The sequence below is a fragment of the Scyliorhinus canicula genome, chromosome 1, assembly GCF_902713615.1.
Source record: "Scyliorhinus canicula chromosome 1, sScyCan1.1, whole genome shotgun sequence".
Lineage (NCBI taxonomy): Eukaryota > Metazoa > Chordata > Chondrichthyes > Carcharhiniformes > Scyliorhinidae > Scyliorhinus > Scyliorhinus canicula.
The window spans coordinates 99,064,579-99,078,580 of NC_052146.1; the positions used below are offsets into that span (position 1 = coordinate 99,064,579).

At 41.4% G+C, this 14,002-nt stretch overlaps 1 protein-coding gene across 12 annotated transcripts in view; it reads left to right on the forward strand.

Moving 5' to 3' along the window:
- Nucleotides 1–689: 689 nt before the first annotated feature.
- Nucleotides 690–14,002, forward strand: part of LOC119965418 (protein 4.1-like) — a 231,982-nt gene continuing 218,669 nt past the window's right edge. For 10 of the 12 annotated variants that reach the window (XM_038796254.1, XM_038796186.1, XM_038796264.1 and 7 more), the window contains exon 1: nt 1,261–1,404. The gene's annotated coding sequence lies outside the window, so the exon portion shown is untranslated. Of the gene's footprint in view, nt 835–1,065; nt 1,202–1,260; nt 1,405–14,002 lie in introns of those variants that run through there. The other 2 variants (XM_038796202.1, XM_038796194.1) reach the window with 2 other exon arrangements.

Genomic DNA, 14,002 nt, shown 5'->3' on the forward strand with positions numbered 1-14,002 from the left:
TATCGCAATCCTGTCTGAAATCAACTGACTGCACTACCAAAGAGCAAAAGAAGATTTAACCGGTGGTGTTACTGCAATATTGAATAGATCATCAAAATGTGACGACGCTTTCTCCAGTCTTTATAATGGATCTGTTATTACAAATACAGTCCTCACATTAGTTGTAAAGACTAGGGAATCATTCCATCGCCATTTTCGTACTGCTGTGATCCTCATTGCTATGGTAACTGCTTGGTCTTCGAAAAGCAGATGCGATGTTGCCTTTCTCTCTCTCCAGCCCTTGCTGCAGTACCACACAGCTGTTCAGTTTTTGTTTTATTGTCCTGCCGTCTCTTGCCCCTCCCCACTGATCAATTCGATATACTCCAATGCATGTTTAAAAATATTTTCTTTAACTGAGAACCATTATAAAGCGCCGGATATACTGGCATTTTAATCAATTACAATTTTTCATTGTTCTGCATTGGAGCTGACATGAAACCAAGGTTGCATTCAATATCCAGTTCCAACATATCCTTAAACATAGATGTTGTCAGATCAAGAATGAACTAACGTGATCGTCCATTTACGTTAAGGTGGCCGTGCCACGTGAGCTAACCCCCAAGATTAAAGCACATTGCCTGTTTATTGCTGTCTAAGATGATTTGATTTTAAGAATGCGTTTGTTGAGGGTGGATCTTCGAAGATATCGAAATGATCATCCCTGTTGTCGATGTGACTTACTGACGCTCATTCGCCAAGCTCAGGAATAAAGAATCGGTATATTTATGGGGTACCGGAGACTTACAATTGGTCGTGTAGCATTACAGGGGTTACTGCGTTCAGACAGGAGGGGTAAGGACACAAATATCAGAGCAATTTGATCTGTTTGGTATTTAAACAGTTTGGCAGTAACCTTCAAATACCTTTAGTAATAATATAAAAATCCTTAATGGTAGACCGTATATTCTCTGCGTACAGGATGCGTTTTAAAGGACACACCAAAGGAGTAATTTAAACGTCAACATATTTTTGAACCAATCTTGGTAGGCAAGGTGGAACCCGAAGAGTGGCACCTGGTGTGGGAGGCGCTGGATGATTATTGTGCTACGTTTCTGAGCTGTTGACATACTCTGATCCAGGCTCGGGGGGTTCACTGCCTGCTGTTGCTTTGGCATGCTCCATCCAATATTCTATCTTTTGCTCAATGATTGGGTGTAAGGTGAGTTAGGTGCATGTGATTGGTGCGTTTGAGTCACTAGCTGCTCGTTTTACATACTCTGACCCACCCACAACAGAAACTGATACTTGCCATGAGTTTGGAGCTTACGTACGATATGTACATTGTATGAGTGAAACGTGATTTTCAGGATTCTTGTATGCTTTCCTTGTTCTTTTGAACCCGTTTCTTTTTTGCAAATCAAGGTGAGCTGCTCTGAGTTTTGCTTTGCATTGTGAGCATTTTTGTTATTAATTCTGGTATTTTGTGATGATTTTAAAACAGACGCCATTTTGCATTGAAGTATTAATTGTGCAGCTTCAATGAAACATCCTTGAGACAGATTCTCCGGAGTATAATCTATTTCCTAAGAATATTTTATAAAACTATTTTGTTTGTGTCTTCTATTTAATAAATGTTCTTATCTTAATTCTTCCACGTTCTGCTGCTGCACTCATTACCACGTCTAAACTTCTACCTGGTTTCTGTAAATGTAGTATGTAAAGCATTCGTACTCAGGACTTGTCACTATCTAATACAATAAGACCGCTAAACTATAGTTAATGCTGTTCCATTCCGTCTGCAGCTGTTCTGGCTGTGAATCAGTTTATTTATTGTGGAGCAATTGTCATATCATTGCACAAATAATTAACTCTAGCTGTTGATACTTGGCAGGGCAAGGCACTCTTCCGATGTATATAAACTTTTTAAAAAATCGATTGTTTGGGAACGTGACGTGTTGGTGTGATCACTACGGGTTCCTTCTTTGTCTCCGTTCCTTTTGTGTTTACAGCCTCTTGCTGTCTGGAGAGAAGGAGGGGGTGGGGTGGCTTAATTAGGTGTTTGTTGCCTTTTGAAGTGCCGTCATAACCGTGTCTTTCTTGTGGGATTTGTACTATTTTGGCTTCGTGATTTCAGTAGTCTGTACTTGTAAGATTTGTAGCTGGTGCACTGTTATAATTTATAGCTCAGTCAAGTAAATTATCTTGAGGTTGATTTCAAAAAGCAGTTGCATTGTGATGAAGCTCACCATTGTAGTACGCTATTCCATTTCAACGTGTTTATAAACCTGGATCTGCATCTCAGAATAGCGTAGGGTATTTGAATCACTATTTCACACCCAAACTGAAGACATTTTCTGACTTTTGGGATATCTGTTCATCGCTGCATGCAAATTGTGCTCCATTGCACCAGAATCTCTTTTTCCTCACTCCTCTCCAAAATTTTATTGTGTGTTCATTTTACTATACAACATGATGCCTAAAAATCTTGGGCGTCAACATTTCCACTGGTAATAACAGTGAAATATGGAAAGAGCTCATTCAGCCAATGCTAATGATTGGGAATTTTAAAATATAAGTGAGTTATACTCAAAGCTAGTATTGTTCATGATTTCCACAATCTTTCATGCCGGTTCTAGATCCTGTTTGCCCCAATCAAACTCTTGCTCATAGCCAATCAAAATCAATTGATCATGCAAATTGTACTGGTTTTGGAAGGCTCTTCAAATTGCATGCATTTTTATAGCTGCACAGATTCTATAAAGAATGGTTACATAACTGAAGGAGGTGATCAGACCCTGCGTGCCCAATCCAGCTAGTTCCATTCCCCTATTCTCCAAAACCCTGCAATTTTTTCCCTTCCAAGTTCCCTTTGGAACCTGCCCCTACCACATCTTCAGGCCGTGCAATCAGATCATAACCATTAGCTGTGTTTTTTAAAAACAGCCTTTCCCTCCTGTCACCTTGGTTCTTTTGCCATTCACCATAAATCTATATCTCCTGGTCCTTAACTCTTCCATCAATGAGAGCAGTTCCTCTCCTGTGTAGACCCCACTTGATTTTGAACATCTCCCATCAAGTCTCCTCTCTCTCGCCTTCCCTGCTGTAAGCAGAACAACCCCCAGCTTTTCCAATCTATTTGTGTAAATGTGTCTCTCATCCTTGCAACCTTTCTAATAACCCCCCTCTAAAGGCTCCAATTCTGAAAATGCACTTCAGGAAGGATGTGGAACATAATATTCTAGTTGTATTCGAACTAGTGTCTCATAAAGATTCATCATAACTTCCTTTTGTACTCTGGTCCCGATTTATAAAGCTCTGGATCGTCCATCTTTGAAACACTTTCTCAACTTAACAGGTATGTTTTAAGATTTTCATGTCAAAAATTAATTAATTTATAAGGAATCTGACTAGTGTGTAGCAGTAAAACAATTGAATTAAATTAATTTTCAAGTGGGTAATTTTCAGGTGGAGGAACAGTCAGCCTGATTTCAGAGCTTGAGCAGCAGCTGGAGTCACCATAATGCATTCACGAGGCTGATAGCTATATAGACAGTACATTCAGAGATGTAGTTACATCACAGCTTTGGAGCCTGGAGGCAGTGAGGGATTGGGTGACCACCAGGTATTTAAAGAGAACCTTGTAGGTAGAACGGGCAGCATGGTAGCATTGTGGATAGCACAATTGCTTCACAGTTCCAGGGTCCCAGGTTCGGTTCGGTTCCGGCTTCGGTCACTGTCTCTGCGGAGTCTGCACATCCTACCCGTGTGTGCGTGGGTTTCCTCCGGGTGCTCTGGTTTCCTCCAAAGATGTGCAGGTTAGGTGGCTTGCCCATGCTAAATTGCCCTTGGTGTCCAAAATTGCCCTTGGTGTTGGGTGGGGTTACTGGGTTATGGGGATAGGGTGGAGGTGTTGACGTTCAGTAGGGTGCTCTTTCCAGGAGCCGGTGCAGACTCGATGGGCCTAATGGCCTCCTTCTGCACTGTAAATTCCAGCTCACAAATCAGTTTGCCATTTTGGAAGTTAGTTCCTCATAGGAGTGCAGTCAAAGCCAAGTTTGTGGTACCACGAGTGGCTCAGCTGTACAGGACGGGAGGAAGAAGAAAAGAAGAGCAATCATGTTGGGGGATTTGTTAGGGGAACAAATGGGCATTTCTGTGGCCTTAAATGTGACTCGAGGGTGTTGCCACTCTGGTGCTAGGGTCAAGGAGTCACTGAACGGTTTCAGTACATTCCCTGGGGGAGGGCGAACAGCCAGAGGCCATGGCCCACATTGGTACCGACGACTTCAGCTGGAAGGGGGTATGGTCCTACAATCAGGAATTAGGTAGAAAATTAGCAGGCAGGACCTCAAATGTACTGATCGATGGATTACTCCCAGTGCCACATGCAAGTGAATACAGAAATACGATAAGATAGACAAATGGATTCCTGGAACGATAGTGAAGGAAGGAGGACTACAGATTCCTGAGACATTGAGACTGGCTTTGAGGGAGGCGACACCTGTACAAGCCGGTTGCGGTGAACTTGAACAGAGCTGGGACTGAGTTCCTTGCAGGGCATTTTGTTAGTGCTGCTGGGAGGGCTTTAAACTAACATTGTTTGGGAACCAAAAGAGAATATTAGAGAGGACTACTAGGATACACAAAATACTGGGAAAGATAGTTAATAGGTGGAATTGGGAGTAGGGGAGAAAGTTAATAGCTGGAGTTGGGGTAAGGGAGAAAGTAGTTAATAGGTGGAGTTGGAGTAAGGGAGAAAGTAATGAAATCTCAATCAGGGTTACTTTGCATGCACGTGAATGCATGGAATACTGTAAATAAGATTGTTGAGTTTCAGGTGCAGATTGCCATGCAAAAATATAGGGCTTTATTCTCTCAGCCCGGTGCCGGGCCAGAGAATCCTTGCGACCGGTGCGAATTGCGGCCTGACGCCGGGATGCGATTCCCCGCAGCGTGGCGAATAGGCACCATTGGCACCTGTGTGGTCGGCACGGCGCCGGTAAAGCGGCCCCACCCCGCTGATTCTCGGCCCAGTATGTCCATCGCCAAAAAAACAGAGTCCCACCAGCACCGTTCACACCTGTTCTCAGCCGGCGGGACCTCGGCATGGAAGGGTCCGGCCTCTCGGGCTGGGGGCCTCCTTTCACCTGTGTCAGCCCCTGTAGCCCTGCGCTAAGTTGCATCGGGGCCAGTGCGGAGAAAGGAGCCACTGGCTCAGCAGCTGGAGTGGCGTGGATCACTCCAATGCTCTGCTGGCCCCCTGTAGGGGCCAGAATTGCTGCTCCTGAGGCCGTGTTGACGCCGTTGAGAAACGGAATGGCAGGATCACAGAATCCCACCCATGAAGTTGTGGAAATAACAGAAACCTGGCTCAAAGAAGGTTATTCTGGGTGTTAACTGTTCCTGGTATATGGTGTCAAGAAAAGGTAGGAAGGAAAGCGGGGGGGGGGGGGGTGCACGTGTGTGGTGCATTACTGGTTTGAGAGAAGAGCATTGCAGTGCTGGAGAAAGCAGATATCCCAGAGGGTTCAAGAACAGCATCAATTTGGCTAGAGTTAAGGAACAAAAAGCATGCAATTACACTGCTCCATGTAGTCTAGACCACCAACTAGTGGGAAGGATGCAGGGAAATTACAGAGAGATGCAAACATTTATAGAGTAGTTATAACGCCGTACTTTAATTACACAATGTAGACTGGGAGAGTGGTAATGTAAAGGGTGGAGAGAGGTAAATGTTTTGCGATGTGTTCAGAAAAACCTTTTGCAATGGCATGCACAGTTGGACCTGGTTCTTGGAAATAACTTGGGCCAGGTAGATCCAAGTGTCAGTGGGGGAATATTCAGGAGACATTGATCATTGTAGCATCGCTTTTTTTATTCTTTTTATAAATTTAGAGTACCCAATTCATTTTTTTCCAATTAAGGGGCAATTTAGTGAGGCCAATCCACTTACCCTGCACATCTTTGTGTTGGGGCCAAACACACGCAAACATGGGGAGAATGTGCAAACTCCACACGGACAGTGACCCAGAGTCTGGATCGATCCTGAAATCTTGGTGCCGTGAGGCAGCAATGCTAACCACTGCGCCACCGTGCTGCCCTGTGATCATTGTAACATGAGGATTAAGATGATGGGAGAAGAGGACAATGGGCATTGCAGAGTAAGAATAATTAACTGGGTGAAAGCCGACTTCAATGGGACAGGAACGGAGCTTGGCCAGATAGACAGGAACGAAAGGTTGGTAGGAAAATTGTAGCTGAACAATGGGTTACCTTCAAAAAAGAAATGGCTCCGGCACAGTCAAAGTATATTCCCTCAAAACGCAAGACAAACAAATCGAGACCTCCCTGGCTGAAAAAGGAGATAGAGATTAAGGTAAAGAAGAATCGGTATGCTTTTGTGAAGTGTCAGGTAGAAAACACAATTGAGAACCAAAAGCATTATATATACGGTTCAGAGGGGAGGTGAAAAAGCACAGAGAAGTGAAGAGGAATTATGAGAAAAGACTGGCAGCCAACATAAAGGGAAACCCCAAAGCAATCTATGGGCATATAAATAGTAATAGGTTGGGCTGATTAGGGACCTAATAATAATTTACGTATGGTGGTAGAGAGCATGGGTGAGGTATATACCAAGGGGTTAGATGCTGTCCAGGCCATGTGACAGATGAGGAAGCTGGCACTAGAACGATTCACAATTGATAAGGGTGCAGTGTTGGATAGGCTGGATATTTAAAGTGACAAGGTGCCAGAACCTGATGAGATGCATCCAAAGATATTGAAGGAAGTGAGAGTGGAAATTCCAGGGGCACTTGCATTAACATTCAGCCTTCCCCGGGCTCAAGGGAGGTACAGGAGGACTGGAGAACTGCACACATTACGCTCTTGTTCAAAAAGTGGTTGCAAGGATAAGCTCATCAATTACAGACTGGTCACTAACTTCAGTGATGGGAAAGTTTCTAGAAACAGTTATTCAGGATAGAATGAGTAGTCACTTGGAAAAATGTGGGTTGATTAGGACAAGCCAGCATGGATTTATTTCTAAAGGGGAAATTGTGTTTAACTAACTTGCTGGACTTTCTTGCAGAAGTAACAGAAAGGGTTGAGTGGGGTAATATTGATGTCTTGCATATGGACTTTAAAAATAAATTTGATACAATGCCACACAACAGATGTGTGAGAAAAGCTATAGCTCATGGAATAAAAAGGATGAGTAGTAATGTGGATACAAAATTGACTGAAAAATAAGCAGAATATTAAATATTTTTCAGGCTGGAGGAATGCTTCTAGTGGAGTTACCCAGGGTCAGAATTGGGACTCTTGCCTTTCCTGATCTTTAGATCTTGGTGTGCAGGCAGCAGTTTCAAAGTCTGTAGAGATCACAAAACTTAGAAGCAATGGAAACTATGAGGAGGACAATGTAGAACGTTGAAAGGATGTAGTCAAGTTGGTGGTGTGGGCAGAGAGGTGGCAGATGAAGTTCAATGCAGAGAGGTGTGAGGTGATGCATTTTGGTAGGAAGAACATGGAGAGACAACATAAAATAAGGGGTAAAATCCTTAATGGGCTGCTGGAGTAGAAGGACCTGGGTGTATTTGTGCATAGGTCAGCAAGGGGGGCAGGACAGATGCAGAGAGCAATTAAGAAAGCATACAGTATCCTGGGCTTCATTAATAAGGGCATAGAGTACACTAGCAAGGAGGTTATGCTGAATTTATACAAGACACTAGTTAGGCTGCAGCTGGAGTATTGTGTACAGTTCTGGGCACCACACTAGAGGAAGGATGTGAACACATTGGAGAGAGTGCAGAAAATGTTTACAGGAATAGTTCCAGGGATGGGAAACTTCAGTTGAACATACATAGAACATAGAACATTACAGCGCAGTACGGGCCCTTCGGCCCTCGATGTTGCGCCGACCTGTGAAACCATCTGAAGCCCATCTGACCTACACTATTCCATTTTCATCCATATGTCTATCCAGTGACCACTTAAATGCCCTTAAAGTTGGCGAGTCTACTACTGTTGCAGGCAGGGCGTTCCACACCCCTAATACTCTCTGAGTAAAGAAACTGCCTCTGACATCTGTCCTATATCTACCACCCCTCAATTTAAAGCTATGTCCCCTCGTGTTGGTCATCACCATCCGAGGAAAAAGACTCTCACTGTCCGCCCTATCTAACCCTCTGACTATCTTTATATGTCTCTATTAAGTCACCTCTCAGCCTTCTCCTCTCTAACGAAAACAACTTCAAGTCCCTGAGCCTTTCCTCGTAAGACCTTCCCTCCATACCAGGCAACATCCTAGTAAATCTCCTCTGAACCTTTTCCAAAGCTTCCACATCCTTCCTATAATGTGGTGACCAGAACTGCACGCAGTACTCCAGGTGCGGCCGCACCAGAGTTATATACAGCTGCAGCATGACCTTGTGGCTCCGAATCTCAATCCCCCTGCTGATAAAGGCTAGCACACCATATGCCGCCTTAACAGCCCTATTAACCTGGGTGGCAACTTTCAGGGATTGATGTACCTGGATGCCGAGATCTCTCTGTTCATCTACACTACCAAGAATCTTGCCATTAGCCCAGTACTCTGCATTCCTGTTACTCCTTCCAAAGTGAACCACCTCACACTTTTCCGCATTAAACTCCATCTGCCACCTCTCAGCCCAGCTCTGCAGCTTATCTATGTCCCCCTGTATCCTATAACATCCTTCAGCACTATCCACAACTCCACCGACCTTCGTGTCATCTGCAAATTTACTAACCCATCCTTCTGCACCCTCTTCCAGGTCATTTATAAAAATGACAAACAGCAGTGGCCCCAAAACAGATCCTTGCGGTACACCACTAGTAACTGAACTCCAGGATGAACATTTGCCATCAACCACCACCCTCTGTCTTCTTTCAGCTAGCCAATTACTGATCCAAACCTTTAAATCACCTTCAATCCCATACTTCCTTATTTTCTGCAATAGCCTACCGTGGGGAACCTTATCAAACGCCTTACTGAAATCCATATACACCACATCAACTGCTTTACCCTCATCCACCTGTTTGGTCGCCTTCTCAAAAAACTCAATAAGGTTTGTGAGGCATGACCTACCCTTCACAAAACCGTGTTGACTATCGCTAATCAACTTGTTCTTTTCAAGATGATTATGAACCCTATCTCTTATAACCTTTTCCAACATTTTACCCACAACTGAAGTAAGGCTCACAGGTCTATAATTACCAGGGTTGTCTCTACTCCCCTTCTTGAACATAGTTGGGAATTATGTGATCAAGTATCATAGAATCCCGACAGGCAGGTTCAATCGAGGCATTCCAAGGAATTCGATGACCATCTGAATAGAAACAATGGAAAAGGCAGAATGGCACTAAGTCATAATGCTTATTTGGACAACTAGTATAGACACAATGGGCTGAATAGCCTCCTTCTGAAAAATTCTGTGAAATACTAATGACTAATTAAATCCATTTTCAGTTGCATTAATTAGCAATACATAAGGTTAAATACTCTTAAATACATCAAGGAACACTTTTTCTAATGGAAAAAGCATTGCCCAATTTTGCTGGTGCATGGAAGGTTTGACACTTGTTTTGGAGTGGTGCAAATAAAGCAATGTAATTTTGGTACAATTTCTTGATTACACCCTAAGCAGACATTCTACCCCCTCTTAATATTTTAGCATTTAACAACTTTACATCCCATTAAACTATAATGCACCATTTTGTTACATGTGGCTGCTATACAGCGAACAATATAACTAACTTGTATTCCTCATGGGTAATGTGTGAAAACATAGGGTGCAATCAAGATTTGTTTACCCTCTTCCCATACAATTTGTATTCCAGCGGTTACTTAAGAGTCCCACTTAACCAGCATGTTTCAATATTGTCTTATTACACTTCTCTTAATTCATCACCTTGAACGCCTGTCACTATAAATGCCAACATTGTCAATCTGTAACCATCAGTACTTCACCTTGGTGTATACAGCTCAAAGGTATTAACATTCCACATAGCTGATGTAAAATGTAAGCTATTATTAATATACTCATCCTATAGAGCAATAAAGATGCAAAAAGAACTATGACACACAATGGAGTTGATATACTGTAATTGCTTGTGTGTTTAAAACCAATACAGTTTTATACTATCTATTTACAGTTTGACATAGATTGTTCCAATTAACTACTCGTACAGAGAATGTTTTTTTGCAACGTTGTCACAAACACTTGATATGCACATACTATACCCATTGCAGTTTAGAAGAATTGAGAGGTGGTCTTATTGAAACATAAGATCCTGAGGGGATTTGACAGGCCAGATACTGGGTGGATGTTTTCACTTGTGGGAAAGACTAGAACCAAGGGGCACAGTTTAAGAATAAGCATTCTATTGTTTAAGACAGATGAGACATTTTTTTTTCTCTCAATGTCATTGGCATGTGAAATTTCCTTCCCCAGAAAACAGGGGAGGATGGGTCATTGAATTTATTCAAGGCTGAGTTGGACAGGATTTTGATTGGCAAGGGCGCCTAGGTTCATGGGCAGGAAGATAGCAAAGTGGCTCTGAGATGCAACCAGATCAGCCATGATCTTCTTGACTGGCAGAGCAGGCTCAAAGGCCTTCTCTGAAAAATGTATATGCATCATATTGGTTCATTTTTATATTTGTGCAAATCTGTGGTATTGATGATACCACAGTATAATGTAGCCAAAGCTTTTAATTTTGAAATACAATTTTGAAACTAACTGATGTAAATGAAAAGTTTTGAATTTCTAGACAATTAGAGACAATTTTGGAGAGACATTGAAAGAATTAATGGGGAAAGATGAGCAGTGGCTAGGTTTTTTATAGATTTTCAAATATTTGATAAGGTAGCATACAAGAATTGATGAAGATAATGGCACATCGGCTCAAGGACAAATGTGTGCAAATTTTAAAAGAGTTGGACAATGCTGTATAATGTAATATCAACTTTCTCAATTTGGAAAGATGGGGAGCAGTATTTCACAAGTGTCTGCATTGAAGCTTCTATGATTTATGATACAGCTAACTCACCGAGACTTGTGAAGGGAATATGGTCTAATTTGCTAATGGCACCAAATTGGAGTATGGTGTGTTGTGATTGACTGGCGGACAACATAAGCCAATAGGATCGATGAATGTGTGTCGGGAAGAGTTGCTTTCAGTGAAATATACAGAACTAGGGAACAGAAATATATTTAATTGGAGTGGAGGGCGTTCTGAGCAGATACACTGATAATTAAAGGTGGCAGGAAAAGCAGATAAAGTGCCTTTTAAATAAATAAATCATTCAATGTGTGTCCGTTTACAGTTTTGGAGATCATAGTAAGGGTATAAAAGCACAGGGAATGATGCAGTGTAAATTTGTTAAGATTCAAGGACAAGAAGTTACAGTTGTGCAGGGAGCAATTAAGATTATTTTTGTAAGGGCTGAGGGGTGACTTAAGAGATATCTTCAAAGATTATGAAAAGTTGTTATAAAGTTTTATATAATGAAAGATTATTTCCCTTACTGGTGAGGTAATATTGAGGGTAAAAATTAAAGATGATCACTCAAAAAATTGAGAGCAAAAATCTTTTGACATGCTGGTTAGAATGCGGAATTTCGTCTCAAACTTCAGTTGAAGTAAAATCCTTTGGTTCTTTTTAAAAGAAAATTCAATTACTTACAAAAGAGAAAGATTAAAATACATGGGAAACATGGAAGAGTATGGGATTAAACTCTGGTTCATTTAGGAAAGCACTGCACCCTGAGCCAAATAAACTTTTTCTATTGTGTGATATTCTATGTTGCAACATATTTACTGTATTCAATTGTTACATACTACATTTAACTTGGTTTAATTTTTCATGTTTGTTCAGTAGAACGTTGAAAGTGATGCAGTAAAATTAAGATCTCTTAGTACATTTAAACGTGATTTCCTGAATAACAGGAAATCAGCTTCTAGTCTGAAGAGATTGCACACAAAAAACAAATTGACAAATGGAGCTTTCCCGAAAATGCTTGAATTTTTATTCAATTAAAAATTATATGCGCAACTGCGATCAAAATTATTGCCCAGGTTGTTTTGTTTGAATCTGGGTGCGGTTCCTGTGATGCAATCTAAGTGTTACTGAGACATTGCAATTAGATGACTTTGAATCTCTTATGGATTTCAAATGGAGAGATTTATGGCTTTCCATATGCCACCAGACTTCAGATGGGAATCTATAGTATTGTTCTGTAGTAAACATCATAGTATTAATGATATGTTATCTTACAAAAGACTGCATTTCTGGGTGAAATAATGTTGCCACTCTCTCTCCTCGTGTTACCATTCACTGGTTGTGTTAATAAACTTGTACCAGATCTCTAGTAATGTTAGTATTTGTACTTGTTGAGATGTGTGCCAAAAGTACCTGGAGTGGCTTTCTATTTGAAATATCCTCCGATCACCAGCTAGACTTCTAGCCTTGGGGATTTGAGTTCCCCTGGTGTCCTGGCAAGATTAAGAACAGGTTCTATATCAGGGGTGGGCAAACTACGGCCCGCGGGCCGCATGCGGCCCGCCAAAGGTATTTCTGCGGCCCACCAAGTCATTAAAAAAAAAAAAAAAAAATTTTTTTTAAATGTTTTTTTTTAAAATTTTTTTTTAAGGTTAATGGGGGGGTGCTGTTGGGTTACTTACTGGTATAGGGTGGATACGTTGACTTGAGTAGGGTGATCATTGCTCGGCACAACGTCGAGGGCCGAAGGGCCTGTTCTGTGCTGTACTGTTCTATGTTCTATATGAGGTGCCCAGAATCATAACCGGGTGAAGTAATTATTTTACTTAATATACTATGCGGCCCTTTGTGAATTGTGAATTTCTGAATGTGGCCCTTGCACGGAAAAGTTTGCCCACCCCTGTTCTATATGAACAACAGACTTGTATGAATGTCAATATAGTGTAGTAAACAGATTTGACTGACAGATCTTTATAAAATTGTTAACTAATTTTGTAATGTGAATGAGTATGAGGTTTTCCTACTTTGAAATCAATTGTATAGTATGTTTAAACTTCAAAATGTTATATGAAATCTTACTGCTCTGAATTTTATAAAGTTAGGAGAATAATACAATGCATTGTGAAACAGCTGCCCACGATCATAGACTCATAGAATTTACAGTCAGAAGGAGGCCAATCAGCCCATCGAGTCTGCATCGGTCCTCGGAAGAGCACCCTACTTAAGCCAATGCCTCCACCCTATCCCAGTAATCCCACCTATTATGCTACAGAATTTGTTTTTTGATTTCTGTGTCTACAGGTAAGAAATGATGGCAATGTAGTGATTTGTTACTGAAGTAGTGTAACACCCTGTGAGTGTTTGTTAAAAGGCAATGGCTAGTGATAGTGATTAATGGTTGTAAACATTTCAAAGCATTGCAAGCAACAATAAACTTCAGGTTGCTAACTTGCTAGTGACTTGAGTATCCTTTACTAGAAAGGAAATTCATTTTACAGTGCTGAGTAAATTGTCCAAATATTATGTACTGGCGAAATCTAAATGTGTCCCCTGTCAGTTCTTCATGACTGTAAGCACACTTGGCATAATGTAGATTATAACATTTAGTTACTCTGCAATTTGCTGACTGCTTTATGCACATGGGTGAAGGACATGCTACTGGTGAATTGGTATGTTCTGTGGGTCCATAGCTTTTGTAGAGTCTAACAGCTAAAGGTTTTGATTGTACTTCTGTTTCTGTCAGGCATCTGTGAGCCCTCCTGTATCCTGTTTTGCAGTTCAATAGCATGAAAAGAATCTCAAAACGACAACCTAATTGTACCAAAGGTGCATTTACATTTACACAGTCTGCTCAATGCAATTTCTCATTACTAGAACTGCAATTATCATCTAAATTCAGCCTGTGCCTTGATTTGAGATCTTCATCCAATTTACATTCCAGGGTTAGCATCAGCAAGAAGTGATTTTGACTGCACCAATGTAGCTTGTGGAGTGTGAA